Here is a 12,766-nt window from a genome sequence, read left to right as displayed (position 1 = left end):
AAAAAGTTGATTTGTATTTTAAGTTTGCATTTTAAGTGGTGTACTGTTTTTTTGTAATTCTTGAAGGCTATATGTCACTGTTCACTAGTATTGGTATCGACTACTACATTTCTAGTATTCTGACATCCCTAGTAGTAACACCACTGGAAAGGCTTCCAAAGGCTCCCGAACAGTGTCCCTGCATGCATTTGCACCTCTGCCAGCAGGCCCTCCTCGGATCAGGTTTCCCACCCCTGAAGTACTGTAGGCTTCAGGGATGGGGAGAGGGGCATTTGCGCGTAGTTTTTGTGCGAACATTCATTTTCTCTGAATGACACGCACTTTTCAGAAATGATCTTAGATGGAATATCGGATGGTTTCTACTCAGCTTTTTTGTAAATGAGGTCCTTTGCCTTTTCTGCATCCCTCCACCAATCTTTCAGTAAATTATCCTGATTATGGTCATGGGTTGGTGGTGGTAGTGGTGGTGGGGGGGTGGGGTAATAGTTTTGAAAGCACATATTACCAGATAAACAGCTAGTTTAGCTAGAAACTGAACGTTCCACAGAGATCTGTAAGAGTGCAGCGAATTCTGATGGTAAAAAAATCACAAGTACAGTCGTCCATTGACTTACATCCTTTTGAATAACATCTGTTCATAGTTACGTTTGGGGTTTCATAGAAGCCTTAATAAAAAAAAAGAATGCAGCATGTGGTAAGAACCAAAATAAACCCATCGCACTGCCATTATACAGGTTTACTTAAATGTGTGTGATATTGTATCTTAGGTTGTACAGTATATTTGACCTCTCCCCTATAATGATCAAGATACGTCCAGATTGGCTTGTGTCCTAATGTCCGAGATGAAACCTGGACAAAAGTAGATGGATACCTGTGCTCAAAGCATTGACCTTACGAACCTCTTCTTTTTAAGTGAAGGTCTCTCAAAGCCTTCAAATAAGCTCGCATCACATGTACTGTTACAATGTTTTTGCCTTGATATCCTTGCTGTTGCAAATCATCTTTTAGGGGATTTGCATAGTTAACATTTTTAATCTCATCAGACAGCGGGACAGCGAACATCCTGTAGCGTGGGCTGAGGGGAGCAGGACCTCGTCATCGCCATCATCAGCGTCTGTGGCAGCTTTCAGTAGTGGTGTTTTAGAGTCGTCTACGGGGCTTTTCATCGTCTGTTTGAATGCCTGTCTCACAGGGGGCTAAGGAGGGCAGGAGAATAGGCCAGTGCAGAAAGGTGTCTGCTGGTACCAAGGAAGAGATAGGGCATACTGCCCAGAGCGTGCCAGCTCGGATGCCCGCATGCATCCCTCTCGGTGCCTGTGTTTCCTGATCCATCTTGGCATCATTGGCTGAGACAGACATCGACAATTACTTCACGGCACCTCCACAGCCCCACAGAGAACGAGGACCGTCACATATTCTCGCTAAAACTCTAAATACCGAACAGCTAAAAATATATGGTGTATATTATTAAAAGCCTAGTGCAGAATGGACACGGTTCATTACCGCAGCTGATCAGAGTTTACCAGCCCAATAGAGAGCATACGACCCAAGCTGGGAGATATTTCATGTTACACGTAGGAGGCGGCTTGTGGGTTCAAGAGAAGGGATTAGATTTCTGCATCTCAACACGCTTTGGGTGATTTTAATTTTATGTGAGAATGCGATTACCACTGAAGAATTAATTACAATTGCAGCTACACCCCAGTAACAGTGAAAATTGGAGTTATCTTCACTATTTTCTCGTGCCTAATTGTGCTGAGGATGTTTCAGTGGCTAGGATCCGGTATGCAATGAATGAATGTGCCTACTGTAGCAATCTGTCCTGGACCCATCAATTGTTGCAAAATTGGAACTAATTGTTTCTCTGCATCTCCCTGCCAGGGTTACACCGTCGTCAAGCATGTGGATGCTGCCAGTTACCAGGGAGACGACATCTCTTTCAGATGGAGACTTATTATAAAGTTGGTCCTGAGAGATGGAGGCTGTCCTGATGGGGCAGGCCTGGACATTGGGGCTTTGGCCGCACCGGATGCATAACACGGATCATGGAACCCTGCGTATGCAAATACCGCCATTAAGCAAGCCCTGCTCCACCAGTAGAGTGTGCAGGAGAGTACATATAAACATTTAAATAGTGATAACCTTAGAATTGCTTTGAAATAATAATACCCCTAAAAATGATTATAAATGCTTCCCATACAAGCTGTGAATGTTGGTCTGCAGAAAGCCAAAACAAGGAGGTACGGTGCAATAAATAAATAAATACCAAAAAATTGACACAGACTCCCTACGGTTACCTTCTCACTTCCTTACACTCCAATCTCTCCACAGCTCATGGAGGCACAGACCCCAGCCTGTGTGCTGGGTGATGGACATGAAATAATGGGCTTCTGTTTAATTACACTGCCTCAGTGTGTTGTCCCTCTGCAACAAGCTTCAGCAGAAACCGCAAGACTCGTTTTAGTTACTTCGGCTAAGGTCATACACAAAGACCAGTTTCCCTGAAAAGTTTCTCCGAAAGGAAGAATAAGGATTTATGTTTGTGTGTAAATGAGTGACCTCCAGATTCAGGCACCTGAATCAGCAAAGCAGCATTTGGGGTTTGGTGTCACTCGCTTGCACACCTTGATGAGCAGACTCTCAGAATCATAATCAGCCTACGCCAGATTCACCTTGTCAATGGAAGGGGGGCTGTATGTTTGGGGTGGAAGCCATCAGGTGACAGACTACTCCACTATAAAGCAAAGCCACTGTATGTTAATCACCTGGGAAACAACGGTCTGGCCATCCTTCATGATTACCCTAGAGGGCAGGAAGGTGTATGGCTTGCAATTGCGAAGATACCAATGAAAATCACCCCACTGCACCCTCCCATAGATCGGCTGGCCATTTGAAGAACCTGGAAAATTCTGCAAAATTCTGAAAATTCATTTTTTCTTTCTTAGTCGTAAAGTGAAGAAAATAACATCTCCTGTATTTCTGCTTTAACCAGACTGGATGTCTGCTGAAAGAGAGGCCAGAGAGTTAAGAAAAGCACCCTGGAAGGTCGATGGCTTACTCAAGAGGAGAAGTGGATGTAGCTTTGGGAGGACTGGCTTAGGTTGAGGGTTAGGGGGAGGGTTAGGGTGGATTAAGCCTAAGGCAGAAGAGGTCAATGGCATGCTGCAGAGGCACCGCGGGATGCAGGCTGCCGGTTTAGACCCATTCTGATGTTCATGCTGTGCTAAACTTTGTTCTGCCAGCTCATGGGAGTCTTACACAAAAATGTTCTGAGGTCAGAACAAAAAATGGTAGGGGAAGTGGGTACAAGCAACTAGAGGATATGGGACCAACCAATCGGATGTCTTAGTCCAGCCTCCTCTACAATCTGATTTGGTATCTCTCTGAACCAATCATTTTTTGTTCAGCCCTCAGAACATTTTTCAGTAAGTAAAACTCCCATGAGTGTTCTGCCCCTCTAGCTATTGTACACAGGTATACTGTATTCATAGATATACTTAGTAGCAAAAAATACATTAGATCTCTGGCAGTTCAGTTAAGGGGCAAGACCCATCACAATACACTGCACTTAATTCAGCAAATCAACAAAGGCACGGGTTTATACAGCATTACCCAGGATGCAAAAATACAGTAATAATGGGCACAGGTACATGCTAGTGGTGTCACCAACATCAGAGAACAGAGATTCATCAGCATTGTGGCTGTTTGCAGGGCAGTTGTGAAACGTAACTGAAGCTGACAGGACTGAGTGCACGAATAATTTACACGTGTAATTAGCTTTCTGACCCCTGGTTCCTCACTCGGGGATAAATCTTACAGTCAGCTCACGCAGCATATAACGGAGCCACGTTTAGCAATATTTACCGGGATGTGATCTCATGGGCTGCTTGGCCAGCAAGGCAGTATAGTAGAGGGGATTTCTTTGGAAAGGACAGCATCTAAACAATAAACACAGTATTTCCAGGAATTTGCCGGATGCGAGCGAGTGTTGATATCCTTGCTCTGATGATCAGCTTAACAGTGTGTGTGTGTGGGGGGGGGGGGTCTCCTTGGGGTAATTAACTGCGTTCTCACTGCCTCCATGCATCGTCAGCTTGTAAAGCACATGTTTGGATTTACTGAGCAGCGAGGAGACAAGAGGCAGCCGCTCCGCTGTACATGTCCTCCCTGTCTCGGCAGTGACTGGCACCGCGGGCAACAGAGTGGGACACGCCCATGGGAAGGTGCTCTGGTCACCTTGGCCCAAAACGTGACAAGGAGAAGATCTAACCTTGGTGTTTAGAAGCAAATGAGTGTTAGCCTCCCTGAGATGTAATGAAAGCGGCTCTACTGCGCTATATGAGGAGTCCAAATAGCCTATTTGAATAGAAGGGTGTGATGATTGCATGGTAAGGTATCGGTCTCATAAACCTAAGGTTGCAGGTTCAAATCCTGTCTGCACCAGAGTTTCTCCTTGGGGATGAATGAGGTGTGTCCATCCCCTGTAGTAGTACTTTCTCTTGGCGGTAGCTAATGCAAGGAGGATGGCTATGTTTCCTCACACTGAAGGTGGAGTTGATGTTTCATTAGCAGCAAGCAAAACCCCCAAGTGAGGCTGCTGGCTTTTGTCCCCGGCTGTTTAAAATGCATGTGCATCACATGACATCCATTCAGTTCTTCCTCCATCGGGGGCAGTGGGTGGCTCAGTGGGTTAGGACACTCTGCCTATTACTGAAAGGTTACCAGTTCAAATCCCAAGGTTGGCGGAGTGGCTTCCCTATTGTGCCCCTAAACCCCAAATTTCACATGCTTCCTCTCTGAAAATAAAGGCTAAAGAAGTGAAAATGTAAGCAAAAGCAGAGATTTGAACGTAGTCACTCCAGCAGGGACCAGATCCAGGAATAGACAAACTGGACAGCTGTGGGCTGATCAGCACATGCGGCCCAGACGAAGTCATTAAGACATACATGTTCCAATAATTTGTAAATAAGAATAACTACACAAAATTAAAACTAACAAAAAAAAAAACCCATAGTCAACAAATTAAAATGTTTATGTGCAGGCAGAAACATGGCCGGCTCTAGCAATAGGGTGAACTGGCAGTTGCTGAGGGCCCCCAAATTACCTGCATTGCAGAGAAAGTGAAATGATCATCAGTTTTCTTGGTAGAAGGGCCTCCCAAGTGAAGCTTTGCCTAGGGGCCCTGAGAAGGTAGAGCCAGCCCAGACTCCTCTTTATCCGTAATGGAGGGGTGCACACATACCTTCATCCATCCAACCTTTGTCTTGAATTGATGCCAACAGGTATCATTCCAGTTAATGTAAAGGTGCAGAACACTGCTTGCAGGGATTCAGTTTTTGGAGTCCAGATTTTTATTTTCCCCCCATGTTTCAGAGGAGACGATGCTGTGGGGCACGTCCGCCCCTGGTTCTGTGTGGGATTTGGATGGAGCGACTGGCCGGTCAGCACCAGGCCGGCGCCGAAAGCGGAGGAGACTCTCCGGATCTGATTAGCATTGCTGCCAACATGCCGTGCTTTTTTTAATAATGGCATATGTGGCTGTCAGATTTAGATAAATCTCGGCAGCGCTGCCAAATATTAAATGAGACGTTTCCTTGGGCGGGGGGGAGGCAGGGATGGAGTGAGGGTGGGGGCAGCATCTCGTCCGACCGCATCGCGACGCTCCCTCATTCATCAGAGCCCATCTTGTGAGCTGTAAGTTCAGCTACATAAGCGTCTGCTCCGCATTTAATAAAACGGAGTTACCGGCATGTGGCACGTAAAACATTAGTGATATGGAATAAAAATATATGCAGGCTGTGACCCAGGGTGTCTGGGTCTCTCTCATATACTCTCAGCTGCTCCTGTGCAGCAGCTGCAGCTCCGAGGACCGCAGAGCCCCGCAGAGGGTGATACGATGTGCCAACCGAATCCGCAGGACAAAGCTGCCCACCCTGCACGACATCTACATCCAGCCATGTAGATCCAGGACACAAGGCGATATAGAGCCACTCAGCAGCCATGCCATAAACCAGGGGGGCCCAAATTCAGTCCTGGGGAGCTACAGCTATGTGCAGTTTATAGTTGTTTCCCTGATGAGCCACACCTGACTGAGCTCTGTGGTAATTAGCAAAGGAGTTGAATTAGGTGTGTTAAATGAGGGGAAACCCCAAAATGTGCAGGGCTCCGCCCCTCAGGACTGGATTTAAGCACCCCTTTCATAAACTGTTCAAGTGGCTGCGCTCAGGCAGGCAGGCGGATCCGGAGCCTTATAACCAGGACTGGGAAGCTAGGGAGAAGCTTCTACCTCCAGGCCATTAGGATCATTAACAGCAGAGGTGGATAGTTAAAGTCCAGAAGGTCTAAATCCAGACCAAGACTACAGTTGAGTCCCATGTGGCTGTAATTATTCTCCACTTGATGTGTATATTCTTAGCGAAAAAACAAAAACGTGCGTGAAAACATTAGTGAAATCTCTTGCTTCCATAAAACTGACTTTTACCAATAAAAAAGGGCATGTGTAATGATGTAATATCCGGGGAAAATCTGTGTCACATAAGTTTTGCCTTATCGCCAAAAACAGACTCTTTCTGGCACATTTCCATCCAAAACTGCACATATATCGGTAAAATGTTTGACTACTCTTATTTCCATATCCAAATAAAGGGTGACAGGACAAAATGGGAAGGATATATGGGGAATTAATGTGTATTGGGCATGTTTAAATTATTTTATTAGCTCAGTTAGTCAAAACTGTATTTATTGTCCAAAAAATACAATACAGACGCTCCTCTTACGAATGAGATACGTTCCGAACAGCGGTTCATAACTTGAAATGTTCATAAGTCATTATTCAACATCATTTTAAGGGTATAAGCAAGTACAAAGAACTAGGATGCTGGGAGTACGTACGCTACACTGCTGCGCGGTGGGAGCAGCAGCCAGAAGTCGCACTAGGCGGAATTGGCGCACAGAAAAAAAAATTGATGTTGCGGACAGTGAGACCAAGTTAAAGTGTTTTCGCGCATAAAATCTCTTGGCTGGAAACCTGCCTCATGACTCTTTATGCTGAACTGGTTGGTTGAAACAAAATCCTTGTCTGGATTTTACTTTCTGGACCTGAACTATCCACCACTGATTAACACCATCAAGTAAAATAAAGTATGGCTGCATTTTAAGTGATTTCTCAAATGTTTTCTGAGAACCTTTTATATACTTTTTGCATATTAGAGGCATCTCCTGGAGCACAGGGCCCTCTGGATGAGACGTCTGTGCATCATGAGGGACACACACTCACAAACAGGAGATTTTAAAGGCACCAGCCCTTTCTGTAGGAGGAACCACAAATAATCTCTAAAGGGAGGAGCTGGATATTGACCTTGCAGTCCAGGAGGTGTGAGTACACAGTCTTACGTACGTGGCACCACATCTCTCGCATACATCATTGAGCAGTGCCGTATAGAAGCTCACGTCTCACTAACATGTACAGGATGAATGACACATGAAAGGGTTAAGAGCACTCAGAAGAAGTAGAGGCTTGTGTGCCATAAATGGCACCATTTGGCTTGCAGGCCGATGCATTTGTTACTGTTGTCATGGCCACACATCTCCAAGTACCTTGGCATTTAATAAAGTGATCAGGTGCACTCATACTTTAACTGCCAGCATCAGGCTGCATTGAATATGAAATGTTTCCTTTATTGGAGAAAGCAAACTGATTTGGGCATTAGCTGCACTGTGTCACAAGTCAACAGTAACCCAACAGTAACCCTATACACTACAGGGTAAATAACAGGATCCTGTTAGCTATGTACTCCATTAAAACTGGGATCCCAAACGCAGATACATAGATCAGAGGGAATGAGACTAATACCCACCAGTCAGCCACACTGTACATTCAATTATATAAACAATAAAAGCTAGTAAATGTATTTAACAGTAGCGCTCAAAAAGTGTTACCTTGAAGCACTTGATTATAGTTTGAATAATGTGTTAGGTTTATTATGTAACTGATACAGATGGAATATGACATTCAGTCAAACACTTTGATAGAAGGCGTTTTTATATAAAAAAGGAAAATAAGAGGAAGTAAGCCAGGCTGTCTCAAGAAAAGTCACAAAGGATTAAATCAGCAAAATCCCCGGTTGACTATAAATGTTTGTCTTTGCAGTCATGGAGTTAGCCAAGGTTGCTGGTTATTTGTAAAGGCTACTCAGCAGGAGATAAAATCTGACCAGGGCAATTACCACAGTTAGGTTTCACTTTCACTCTTACAAACCAAGAGGAATCAAACCAAGAGGAGAAGAAACAGTTTTCTGATGTGTGTTGTATTGTTAGCCTTTTTTTTTTTTGGGGGGGGGGGGGGGGGGGGTGATAGGAAAACACTACAGTATCTGCAGAAACTCAGATCTGGAGATAGTGGGGGCTGTCATTCAGCTACCCGCACTTTTTCCTCGGTAGGCTAATATAACCATTTGTACGGTAATCATAATGTATTTTTTATTTCCAGAGACCCATGTTTCCTGTTTTGGGTGTGACCTTGTGACATACATGTGTTACCTGACCCGTCTCAGGGAGCTGCCGGCTCCGAGAGCATCCCGCTGGGAAGCGGCTGTGCTGGGATCGGACAGATCCCTCTAGCCATGCCGGGGAGCCTCACTCTGCCCTGTGGGATAGGCTGTTACCCTCAGTTTCCTCAGGAAGACGATAAGCCCTGGAATGGTCTCACCCCAGATATGGTCTATTCAATCTTTTGCAATCAGATAAAAGACACAGGACTAGACATGCCCGCTCAGGCAGACTGAGAAACAGCTTCTACCCCAGAGCTGTTACTAGGCTGAACCGCACCGGTCATCACCAGGCCCACCTGCTACGGGTCACACTGCCTCACACCCCATCCCTCTGAACACCGAATGCTGCTGCACCGACTGACCTTTTTATTTTGTACTACTATAATTACATTTTGCATCAAGAATGCAAGACTCTTTCTCATTTTTATATTAGAATGTTACAGGTTGTACTCATATATGTACAATACACACAATATACACAAGTTGGTCTTCCTGTCTAAATGGGGACCGTCCATTCATTTCTATGGGAAAAACCCTAATCCCAATCACGACACCCTTAACCTCTACCCAGCCCTAACCTTAACCATAAGTAACCAACCCAAATACTTTTTTGATTGCATTCACAGATTTTTATAAAACTGAGGTTATCCAAATGGGGACCTCAAAAGATGTCCCCAAAAGTAGGGAAATTTCAGGTTTTACTACACTTTGGGGACAATTTGGTCCTCAAATGTGATCTATGCAAACTCACACACACACACACACACATACACACAGGTTTGTGATTATATCTTTGTAGGGACTGCCCATTCATTTCTATGGGAAAAACCCTAATCCCAACATGATGACCAATACCCAGCCCTAACCTTAACCATTAGTAACCAGACAAAATACGAGACTTTTGGTATTATAACTTTTTTGATTGCATTCACAGATCTTTGTGGGGACCTGAAAACACACAGACGCATACACACACAAAATATATATCTAAGAATATAACATAGTTTTTCATTGTTGTGTTATGTATGTATAAAATTTATTTGCATGAATGTGCGTTATTTATGTTACAGAAACTGCTACTAAATTTCCTTGGACTTGTGTAACCCACTTGAGCACAAAATCCGTGATCCTTAATTTGTGATCCTCAGAAGATTGTTTAGAGCTGCTAGCACACATGAAGATAATACCGGAAGCAGCCTCCAATGGCTCTGGACCAGTGATTCCCAATCCGGTCCTCGAGGTCCCAGAGCCAGTCCATGTTTTTGCTCCCTCTGAGCTTCCTAACAGACAGCCCACATTTTTGCTCCTTCCCAGCTTGCGATAGGGAGCAAAATCATGGACTCTCTATGGGTCCCTGAGGACCGGATTGGGAAACACTGCTATAGATCTCTATTCCTCATATTTTAGGGATTCTTCGTAACGTATGAAGGCCACTGCTGGATCTCCATGTGTCCCATTTTGATGTCTGGGGGAATCAGGTCAGGCAGCATTTGGACCTGAGATCACAATGATTTGTGTAAGTGGAGCTTGATGCTGACAGATCCTTCTGGAAAATCTATTATATTTCTTGCCGGGGTATCCCAGGCGGAGCAAACCTGTTGTTGTAGCACCATTATTTTCAGTTGTCATTAATTTTACTTAGAGCGGTTTTATACGAGTCCCTGGATCAGGACACGACGGGAGGTCACCGCAGGTTCACCTCTTGGCTTTAGGATACATCAGGGGTTTGACAGCGTGTTAGCCAAAGAGGAGGATGCCTTACAACAGTGTTTCCCAATTCGGTCCTTGGGAACCCGCAGACATTTTTGCTAAAATGTGGACTGTCTAGCAGGGAGCGGGACGGGAGCAGAAACTCAAGAACCGGATTGGAAACACGGTCTGACAAGATATAACTCTGTCCTTGTAGCATGTAACTACATGTTAGATCGCCATGGAGATCGTCACACCCACCTCATTTCCCTGTGCTCATCTACAAGTTTCCAAAGTTCAAATAACACAGCGTAAAGTTCTCAACTAATAGCAATGAAGAGTCACTCTGTAAGAGAAACGTTTGTGAATTCCTAGTATCTAAAACATACATAAACTCTGTGTGTGTGTGTGTGTGTGTATGTGTGTGTGTGTATATATATATATATATATATATATATATATATATATATAAAAATTATGATCTAGATGAAGTTGAAAATGGAACGTTTATACTATAGACCCTATGCACACCCCATAATATGGCATGTGGGTTTCTCATAAGGTTTCTGAAACCCTGCAGCCCTATACTGGAGAAGTGCTTATGAAGAATGCATGAATCTATGATATATCACACGGTGATTACATTTTATACTAACAGTGTGAAGAGATCAATGTGCAAAGTTTACTTTTACTGCTTGGGTTGTGCTAAACAGAGGCACTGACCGGGTGTCTGTTATTTGAAAAGTAGTCTGCAATAAAGACCTTTTCAGGTGCACAGGTATATTCATGTTATTTGTCCTGGTGCTCCCTGTCTCGCTGTATGGCTGTGAGACATGGACACTATCCAGTGATCTGAGACGAAGACTGGACTCCTTCCGTACTGTGTCTCTTCGGAGAATCCTTGGAAACCGCTGGTTTGACTTTGTGTCGAATGAGCGGTTGCTAGAGTCCTGAATGAGGCACATTACCTGCATTGTGAGGGAGCGTCAGTTACGGCACTACGGCCATGTGGCGCGATTCCCTGACGATGATCCGGCTCGCAGGATCCTCACTGCTGAGGACCCAAGCTGCTGGACCAGGCCAAGGGGACGCCCACGTACCTGTAACTCCTGGCTGCGGCAGATAGATGGTCTCTTCCGGAGGGTGGGACTGGACTGCGTGTCTGCTTGGGGGGTCGCCAACCAGGACCTCAAGGTGTTTCGTTGTGTGGTGGGTGTGGCAATGTGCTGTACCAGTGCGTGCTCCCCAACCTGACCTGACCTGGACTGGGCTGGACTGAACTGGATGGAAATAAAGTTCAAACACTGAAATCATAAATGGGTTACATTTGAATCATGAGATCAGGTTGTGCAAATGTTTATTTCCTTAATATTCTTAAACCAGTGTTTCCAAAACCAATCCTGTCAGTGGATCCCAGGACATTTGTATGGAATTTAGAGCTCCTGATTGCTTGAGTTAGATGTTCTGGGAACTGGGATAAAACTAAAATGTGGATCTGTCCAGTCTGCCTCAAGGACTGGTTTGGCAAACACTGTCTTAAACTGTGATGTTAAATCAACTCTTTAGAACTCTATTAAAATTATTGTTATAGATTATATAAAAAAGTATAAGTAAAAGTATAAGTATAAAAAAACAAAACTAGAATCCAGAAAGTATATGCACGGAAAATACATTCTAGATACCAATAGCCTTTTAAAATAGCCTTTTGCAGACCGTGGCAGTGCATTTGGCTTTGGTTTGTCACCCGAAAATGACTTTTCCCACAGGTGAACAGCCTGATGAGTCCGTAGGGTCAGACAGCAGTGCCCGTCACTTTGGGTGAGGGAAAATATTTTATACCAAAGGAGGAGGCTTAGGGTGAAAAGCCGACGGCAGCATCCGTCACGCCTTTGAGATTCCCCCCCCTGCTGGGGGGGGGGGGGGGGGGGTTTGCTGGGAACAGGTGGATCACAAGTGAAGCGTCTTCATATTCCACTGACAGAGTTATCTGCACCCATTACATCATTCATCGGCTGGTGAAGGACATGCGGCCAGTCTGCAGGACCGGCCGCAAAGCCGCTGTGGGCAGTAACGCAGCTGGTTAATGACAGCCGATTCATCTGTGCACCATGTCCGTCACCGCAAACAGAGCATGCGGATATTGGCGGCAGGTATGGCGTTCGCTCCGCGCGCAGGGCATGCATGACTGCCCCGCCACGATGATCCAGGTGGCATACAGACATGCCACCTCGTTAATCACGTCCCTGCCTCTGTTGCAACAACAGCCTGCAATCCATGAGTCTGAGTAACCTTTCTTACAGCTAGACTGGTTTGTCCACATTTTCTATTTGTTGATGCAGCAGTCAAAATACCGAGTCTCAGAAAGAATAGAAAGAGGTTTATCTTGCTGTAGTCGCCGTATTAAGATCATTCATATATGTGGTTTGCCAGTGGTAATCTACATTTTGTCAGGGTGCTGTGCCTCTGACCGTGAGGTTGCTGAGGTCCCAGAGTCAGCAGAGTGATTTCTCTATTTAACCCTTGAGCTA

General features: G+C 44.9%; 1 long non-coding RNA gene across 1 annotated transcript in view; it reads left to right on the top strand.

Moving 5' to 3' along the window:
• The window catches only part of LOC140590993 (uncharacterized), a 33,698-nt gene extending 31,488 nt beyond the window's left edge, over window positions 1-2,210 (top strand). Inside the window, exon 3 of the long non-coding RNA XR_011991876.1 lies at window positions 1,882-2,210. This is a non-coding gene — a long non-coding RNA (uncharacterized lncRNA). The remainder of the gene's footprint in view (window positions 1-1,881) is intronic.
• Window positions 2,211-12,766: the final 10,556 nt, after the last annotated feature.

The sequence above is a fragment of the Paramormyrops kingsleyae genome, chromosome 5, assembly GCF_048594095.1.
Source record: "Paramormyrops kingsleyae isolate MSU_618 chromosome 5, PKINGS_0.4, whole genome shotgun sequence".
NCBI classification, from domain to species: Eukaryota; Metazoa; Chordata; class Actinopteri; order Osteoglossiformes; family Mormyridae; genus Paramormyrops; species Paramormyrops kingsleyae.
Note: the sequence above shows the minus strand (reverse complement) of the source record. Positions and strands in the feature narration are given on the sequence as shown.